Below are 9,643 nucleotides of genomic sequence, written 5' to 3'. Positions count from 1 at the left end.
TTTGCCCTTCCCAGGTCCAAGCTACTCAGGCGACTAGGTGCTTGGTGAGCATACTATTCTAGGTAGGCCATATATCTTATGCACCTCCCCAGTCCTGGCCGCTTAGTTTCCCATGTGCACAGTGAGGGTACAGTCCCAGGTGTGTTGTATGTCTCCTCTGGAGAGCTGATCTAAGGCTATGACAGTCATGGCAGATATGAGCCATCCAGGATCCCAGGGAGATGTCATTAACCACTGGCAGCCTGTTCACAGTTTGATGGAAGATGTGGTCTCTGGGGCTAAGACTGTAGCAGCCCCTCGCCTTCTGGCACTGGCTGTTGCACACCTGTCTCCAGGGAGGGAGGGCCATAAAGAGCAGCTGGCTTACTCTCCTTTGGTATTTGCTAGGACACAATTCATTGTTCTTTGAGTGCTCCAGGGGTCACCGTGTGGTGTTAGAGCCTTTCGCAGGAAAGGTCCTTTTTTTTTTTTGGTCTGTCTGATGATCCCACAGTTTGGGTTGCTATGTCACATTAGCTCCCTCAGATTGTCCTCAGGGCATTGAAGTCCAATCCTTACCCTAAAGAACAATGACACAGCCCATGCTTCACTCCCCAGCCCCCATTTGCTGCTGGCAGACACCATCACATGAGCCGCTTCTCCACAAGTATTTGCAGTTAGGCACATATTCTGTGGGTTTTCTTTTTCTTCCCCAGTTATGTTGCCTTCTGAGATTCCAAAGCTCCCCACTGACACACCTATGAGAGGGTTTCCTATTGTGTGTAAACTTCTCCTCCTTCACGACTTCTTCCCCAGGACAGGTCTCCATCCCTAAATCCTTTGCCTCTGTTTTTGTCTTTTATATTTTGTCCTACCTTCTTTGGAAGAGATTGTGCTGCTTTTCTGGGTGCCTGGTATCCTCCACCAGCATTCAGAATTTGTTTTGCAGAAGTTTCTCAACATTCAAATTATCTTTTCATGAATTTTTTCTGGGAGAAAGTAGTCTCCCCGTCATATTCCTCTGCCATATTGGCACCCAAAATAATATGGTGCTTTATGATTCATTTAATTTTTTATTTTTTATAACCTATTTTTACCTTTTGTAAGAACTGAAAAACACTGTATTTTTAAAATAAATTCCTTATTTTTTACACTTGTGTTTGATATTTTTATGATTTTGTACTTTTGAGAATCTAATTTTATTCTAGCTTTTTAATTTTTGTTTTTTGATATTTTGTTATTAATTTTGCATCTTTGAGAGTATAATTTTTAGTTCCCACATCCACTTAGGGGTTTGATTATTCACTTTGAGTGCTCTTTTCACTTTTGACTCTCTCCTTTATCCTTTTATACCATCTTCTACTCCTTTCTCACACTTCTGTTCTTTATATAAATCTGTCAACCTCTTTAGGTGTTCCTGGCTGTTCTCATTAACCCAGGGGTTTTATTGTCATCTGTGCTGTGTGGCCTGAGAAATCATGATGCTATTCTAAGAGGTTAAATTTGAACCCCACAGTGGGAAGTAGCCTCAACTGCGGGACTTTGGAACATCAGAAAACTCCAGACTCCATGGAAAATTAATAGACAAGAGCCCACCCAAAGGCCTCTATATATACACTGAGACCAAGCTCCACCCAAGCACCAGCAAGAAGGACCCCCCATGCCAATCCTTCAGCAAAACAGGAACACACCACTGCACATTAGCAGACAGGCAGCCCAAAGCCATACCTAACCCTACTGGACACAGCACTGCCATTCAGAGAGATGAAATCCAGCTCCATCGAACAGAACACAGGCACACATGCCCAGTCAGGGAAACTAAACAATGCACTGGTCCAACCCCACCTACAGGGTGCAGAATCCACAATTAAGAGGAATTACATTGTACAGGAGACAGGGAGCAAGACCATCCCCATGGAAAAGAAATGCAAAAAAGCAAAACGGCTGTCTGGGGAGGGCTTACAAATAGCTGTGAAAAGAAGAGAAGCAAAAGCAAGGGAGAAAAGGAAAGATAAAAGCATCTGAATGCAGAGTTCCAAAGAATAGCAAGAAGCGATAAGAAAGCCTTCTTCAGCGATCAATGCAAAGAAATAGAGGAAAACAACAGAATGGGAAAGACTAGAGATCTCTTCAAGAAAATTCGAGATACCAAGGGAACATTTCATGTAAAGATGGGCTCAATAAAGGACAGAAATGGTATGGACCTAATAGAAGCAGAAGATATTAAGAAGAGGTGGCAAGAATACACAGAAGAACTGTACAAAAAAGAGCTTCACGACCCAGATAATCACGATGGTATGATCACTCACCTAGAGCCAGACATCCTGTAATGGGAAATCAAGTGGACCTTAGAAAGCATGACTACGAACAAAGCTAGTGGAGGTGATGGAATTCCAGTTGAGCTATTTCAAATCCTGAAAGATGATGCTGTGAAAGTGCTGCACTCAATATGCCAGCAAATTTGGAAAACTCAGCAGTGGCCACAGGACTGGAAAAGGTCACTTTTCATTCCAATCCCAAAGAATGTTATGCTAAGTCATTTCAGTCATGTCCGATTCTGTGCGACCCCAGAGACGACAGCCTACCAGGCTCCCCCGTCCCTGGGATTCTCCAGGCAAGAATGCTGGAGTGGGTTGCCATTTCCTTCTCCAATGCATGAAAGTGAAAAGTGAAAGTGAAGTCACTCAGTCGTGTCCGACTCTTAGCGACCCCATGGATTGCAGCCTAACAGGCTCCTCCGTCCATGGGATTTTCCAAGCAAGAGTACTGGAGTGGGGTGCCATTGTCTTCTCTGAATCCCAAAGAAAGGCAATGCCAAAGAATGCTCAAACTACCACACAATTGTACTGATCTCACACACTAGTAAAGTAATGCTCAAAATTCTCCAAGTCAGGCTTCAGCAATACATGAACCGTGAATTTCCAGATGTTCAAGCTGGTTTTAGTAAAGGCAGAGGAACCAGAGATCAAATTGCCAACATCCGCTGGATCATGAAAAAGCAAGAGAGTTCCAGAAAAACATCTATTTCTGCTTTATTGACTATGCCAAAGCCTTTGACTGTGTGGATCACAATAAACTGTGGAAAATTCTGAAAGAAATGGAAATACTAGACCACCTGACCTGCCTCTTGAGAAATCTGTATGCAGGTCAGGAAGCAACAGTTAGAACTGGACGTGGAACAACAGACTGGTTCCAAATAGGAGAAGGAGTACGTCAAGACTGTATATTGTAACCCTGCTTATTTCACTTCAATGCAGAGTACATCATGAGAAACGCTGGGCTGGAGGAAGCACAAGCTGGAATCAAGATTGCCAGAAGAAATATCAGTAACCTCAGATATGCAGATGACACCACCCTTATGGCAGAAAGTGAAGAGGAACTCAAAAGCCTCTTGATGAAAGTGAAAGAGGAGAGTGAAAAAGTTGGCTTAAAGCTCAACATTCAGAAAACAAAGATCATGGCATCTGGTCCTATCATTTCATGGGAAATAGATGGGGAAACAGTGGAAACAGTGTCAGAGTTTATTTTGGGGGGCTCCAAAATCACTGAAGATGGTGATTGCAGCCATGAAATTAAAAGACACTTACTCCTCAGAAGGAAAGTTATGACCAACCTAGATAGCATATTCAAAAGCAGAGACATTACTTTGCCAACAAAGGTCCGTCTAGTCAAGGCTATGGTTTTTCCAGTGGTCATTTTATGGATGTGAGAGTTGGACTGTCAAGAAAGCTTAGCGCCGAAGAATTGATTCTTTTGAACTGTGGTGTTGGAGAAGACTCTTGAGAGTCCCTTGGGCTGCAAGGAGATCCAACCAGTCCATTCTAAAGGAGATCAGCTCTGGGATTTCTTTGGAAGGAATGATGCTAAAGCTGAAACTCCTGTACTTTGGCCACCTCATGTGAAGAGTTGACTCATTGGAAAAGACTCTGATGCTGGGAGGGATTGGGGGCAGGAGGAGAAGGGGACGACAGAGGATGAGATGGCTGGATGGCATCACTGACTCTATGGATGTGAGTCTGAGTGAACTCCAGGAGATGGTGATGGACAGGGAGGCCTGGCATGCTGCGATTCATGGGGTCGCAAAGAGTCAGATATGACTGAGTGACTGAACTGAATGAAACCTAAGAAAGGAGACCCCCAAACATAGTAAATTAAATGAAATGAAAAGACAGAGAACTATGTAGCAGGGGAAGGAGCAAGGTAAAACCCCCCCAAACCCAACAAACGAGGAGGAAATAAGGAGTCTACCTTGAGGAGAATTAATAATAATAATAATAGTAAAGATGATCGAAAATCTTGAAAACAAAACGGAGGCATGGGAAATAGACTGGAGGTATGGATTGAAAATAGTAAGACATGTTTAAAAAGGACCTAAAAGAATTCAACAATGAACAATGCAGTCAGTTTCATTCAGTTGCTCAGTCATGTCCAACTGTTTGCAACCCCATGGACTGCAGCATGCCAGGCCTCCCTGTCTGTCACCAACTCCCAGAGTTTATTCAAACTCATGCTCATTGAGCCGGTGTTGCCATCCAACCATCTCATCCTCTGTTGTCCCCTTCTCCTCCTGCCTTCAATCTTTCCCAACATCAGGATCTTTTCAAATGAGTCAGCTCTTCACATCAGGTGGCCAAAGTATTGGAGTTTCAGCTTCAACATCAGTCCTTCCAATGAATATTCAAGACTTATTTCCTTTAGGATGGACTGGTTGGATCTCCTTGCCATCCAAGGAATTCTCAAGAGTCTTCTCCAATACCACAGTTCCAAAGCATCGATTCTTCATCGCTCAGCTTTCTTTATAGTCCAACTCTCACACCCATACATGACTACTGGAAAAACCATAGCCTTGACTAGATGGACCGTTGTTGGCCAGGTAATGCCTCTGCTTTTTAATATGCTGTCTAGCTTGGTCATAACTTTTCTTCCAAGGAGTAAATGTCTTTTAATTTCATGGCTGCAGCCACCATCTGCAGTGATTTTGGAGACTCCCAAAATAAAGTTTGTCACTGTTTCCACTGTTTAGATAAAAAATACATTGGAGGGAACCCACATTAGAGTAAATTAGGCAGAAAAAAAGGATAAATGAGCTGGAAGATAAAATGGTGGAAATAACTGAAGCAGAGTGGAATAAAGAATAAAAAGAAATGAGGACAGTCTCGCAGACTTCTGGTACAACATTAAGCACCCAAACATTCGAATTATAGGAGTCCCAGAAGACAAAAGGACGGGGCATGAGAAAACATTTGAGGAGATTATGGGCAAAAACTTCCCTAAAATGGGGGAGGAAATATCCACACAAGTCCAGGAAGCAGAGGGTCCCATACAGAGACATGCAAAGATGTATTAATAAACTAACAAAAATTAAACACAAAGAAGAAATATTAAAAGAAGCAAGGGTAAAGCAAGAAAAAAAAAACATACAAGGGGATTCCCCAACAGCTATCTTTCAATAAAACTTCAGGCCAGAAGGCAATGGCAGGATATACTTAAAGTGATAAAAGGAAAAAACCTACAATGAAGAATACTCTATCCAGCAAAGATCTCATTTGGGTTTGAAGGAGAAATCAAAGGCTTTACAGGCCACCAAAAGCTAAGAGAATTCAGCACCGCCAAACCAGCTCTTCAACAAATGCTAAAGGAACTTCTCTAGACAGGGAACACAGAAAAGACATATAAAACAAACCCAGAACAATAAAAAATGCTCTAACCAAAAGACACAGATTAGCTGAACGGATAAAAAAAAAAAAAAAAAAAGACACCTACATATGTTGTCTGCAAGAGACACACCTCAAACCTAGGGACACATATGGACTGAAAGTGAAGGGTTGGAGAAAGGTACTCACTGAAAACAGAGATCAAAAGAAAGCGGGAACAGCAATACTCATAACAGATAAAACGGAATTTAAAGACCATTACAAAAGACAAAGGACACTACATAATGATCAAGGGGTCATTCCTAGAAGAAGACAAAACAATTATAAATATATATGCACCCAACATAGGAGCACCTCAATGGGAAAGTGTGAAAGTCGCTCAGTCATGTCTGACTCTTTGCAACCCTATAAACTATACAGTCCATGGAATTCTCCAGGCCAGAATACTGGAGTGGGTAGCCTTTCCTTTCTCCAGGGCATTGTCCCAACCCAGGGATCGAACCCAGGTGTCCTGCATTGTAGGTGGATTCTTTACCATCTGAGCCACAAGGGAAGCCCAAGAATACTGGACTGGGTAGCCTATCCCTTCTCCAGTGGATATTCCTGACCTAGGAATCGAACCAAGGTCTCCTGCATTTCAGGCAGATTCTTTACCAACTGAGCTATCAGGGAAGCCCTGGGCTTTTGTTTGTTGGAAGATTTTTTATTCCAGTTTCAATTTCCATACTTGTGATTCATCTGTTCATATTTTCTATTTCTTCCTGGTTCCATTTTAGAAGTTTATACTTTTCTAAAAATTTGTCCATTTCTTCCAAGTTGTCCATTTTATTGGCATATAGTTGCTCATAGTAGTCTCTTATGATCCTTTGCATTTCTCCATTGTCTGTTGTAACTTCTTTTTAATTTCTAATTTTATTGATTTGAGTCTTCTCTCTTGTTTCCTTGATGAGTCTGGTTAACAGTTTGTCAATTTTATTTATCTTCTCAAAGAACTAGCTTTTAATTTTATTGATCCTTGCTGCAGTCTCCATTTCTTTCATTTATTTCTTCTCTGATCTTTATTATTTCTTTTTTTCTACTAACTTTGGGGGTTTTGTTGTTGTTGTTGTTGGTTTTTCTCTTTCTAGTTGCTTTAGGTATAAGATTAGGTTGTTTATTTGATATTGCTCTTTTTTTTTTTTCTTTCAGGTAGGCTTGAATTGCTATAAACTTCCCTCTTGGCACTGCTTTTACTATATCCCATAGGTTTTGAGTTGTGTTTTCATTGTCACTTTTTTCCAGGCATATTTTGATTTCCTTTTTTATTTCTTCTGTGATCTGTTGTTATTCAGAAGTTTATTGGCTAGCCTCCATCTGTTTTCCTTTTTCATACTTTTTTTTTCTTGTAATTGATATCTAGTCTTAGAGTGTTGTGATCAGAAAAGATGCTTGAAATGATTTCAGTTTTTTAAACTTTACCAAGGCTTGATTTGTGGCCCAGGATGTGATCTGTCCTGGAGAATGGCCCATATGTACTTGAGAAAAAAGTGAAATCTATTATCTTAGAGTGAAGTGCAATATAGATATAAATTAGGTCCAACTGGTCCAATGTACCATTTAAAGCTTGTGTTTCCTTACTAATTTCCTTTCTGGATGATCTGTCCATTGGTGTGAGTAGGATATTAAAGTCTAACACTACTAATGTGTTACTGTCAATTTTCCCTTTGATATTCATTAAATCAAACACTTATCCTGCTCAAATGCTTCTAGAAAATTGCAGAGGAAGGAAACTCCCAAACTCATTATATGAAATGACCATTATCCTGATACTGAAACCAAACATAGATGCCACAAAAAAGAAAATTACAGGCCAATATCACTGATGAACATAAATGTGAAAACCCTCAACAAAATTCTAGTAAAAAGAATACAACCACACATTATAAAGATTATACACCATGATCAAGTCGGATTTATTCTAGGTATGCAAGGATTCTTTAATATACACAAATCAATCAGTGTGATACACCATATTAACTAATTAAGAGAAAAAACAATATGAAGACTAAACGGACATGAGTTAGAACAAACTCTGGGAGATAGTGAAGGAACAGGAAGCCTGGCGTGCTGCAGTTCATGGGGAAACAGAAAGTCGGACATGACTTAGTGACTGAACAACAACAATCTCAATAGATGCAGAAAAATCTTTCAATACAATTCAGCACTCATTATTAATAATAAAAACTTCAGAAAATGGCCATAGAAGGAACCTACCTCAACATAATAAAGGCCATATACAATAATCCCACAGCAAACATTTTCTCAATGGTGAAAAACTGAAAACATTCCTTCTAAAATCAGGAAAAAAGAAGGATGCCCACTCTCACCACTATTGTTCAACATAGTTTTGAAAGTCATAGCTATGGCAATCAGAGAAGAAAAAGAAATAAAGGGAATTCAGAATGGAAAAGAAGTAAAACTCTCACTGTTTGGAGACTACATGATACTATACATAGAAAACCCTGAAGATACTATCACAAAATTACTAGAGCTAATCAATGAATTTAGCAAAGTTGCAGGACACAAAATCAATACACAGAAATCAGTTTCATTCCTATATACTAACAATGATAAATTAGAAATAGAACTTAAGTTTTCAATCTTATTTACCATTGCAACAAAAAGAATAAAATATCTAGGAATAAACCTACCTAAAAAACAAAAGAGCTGTATACAGAAAACTATAAGACACTGATGAAAGAAATCAAAGATGACAAATGGAGACATATTCTATGTTCCTGGATTGTAAGAATCAATTCTGTGAATATGACTATACTACCAAATGTAATCTACAGATTTAATGAAGTCCATATCAAATTGCCAATGGCATTTTCCACAGAACTAGAACAAAAGCTTTTACAATTCATATGGAAATGCAAAAGACCCTGGATAGCCAAAGCAATATTGAGAAAGAAAAACGGAGCTGGAGGAATCAACCTTCCTGACTTCAGATTATACCACAAAGTTACAGTCATCAAGACAGTATTATATTGGCACAAAAACAGAAACATAGAACAGTGGAATAAGATAGAAAGCCCAGAGATAAACACACACAGCTATGGACACCTGATCTTTGACAAAGGAGGCAAGAATATACAACGGGGAAAGATAGTCACTTCAATAAGTAGTGCTGTGATAACTGGACAACTACATGTAAAAGAATGAAATTAGAATATTTCCTAATACCATACACAAAGATAAACTCCAAATGGATGAAAGATCCAAATGTAAGACCAGAAACTATAAAGCTCTTAGAGGAAAACATAGGCAGAACACTGTATGACATAAATCACAGCAAGATCCTCTATGACCCACCTCCTATAGTAATGGAAATAAAAACTGAAATAAACAAGTGGGACCTAATTTAACCTAAAAGTTTTTGCAAAGCAAAGGAAACTATAAAAAAGGTGAAAATAAAACTCTCAGAATGGAAGAAAATAATAGCAAATTAAATAACTGACAAAGAATTAATCTCCAAAATATATAAGTGGCTCATACAACACAATACCAGAAAAAACAACCCAATCACAAAGTGAGCAAAAGACCTAAACAGACATTTCTCCAAAGAAGACATACAGATCACTAGTAATCATATGAAAAGATGCTCAACATCACTTATTATTAGAGAAATGCAAATCAAAACTACAATTAGATACCACCACATAATGGTCAGAATGACCATCATCAAAAAATCCACAAAAAATAAATGCAAAAGAAGATGTGGAGAAAAGGGAACCCTCTTGCATTTGGTGGGAATGTAAATTAATACAGCCACTATGGATGGCAATATGGAGATTCCTTAAATAATTAGGAATAAAACTACCATATGACCCAGTAATTCCACTACTAGGCATATACCCTGAGGAAACCAAAATTGAAAAACACACACATACCCCAGTGTTCCGGAGAAGGCAATGGCATCCCACTCCAGTACTCTTGCCTGGAAAATCCCATGGATGGAGGAGCCTGGT

Source organism: Bubalus kerabau, chromosome X (assembly GCF_029407905.1).
Source record: "Bubalus kerabau isolate K-KA32 ecotype Philippines breed swamp buffalo chromosome X, PCC_UOA_SB_1v2, whole genome shotgun sequence".
In the NCBI taxonomy this organism is placed as follows: domain Eukaryota; kingdom Metazoa; phylum Chordata; class Mammalia; order Artiodactyla; family Bovidae; genus Bubalus; species Bubalus kerabau.
This window is presented reverse-complemented; position numbering follows the sequence as displayed.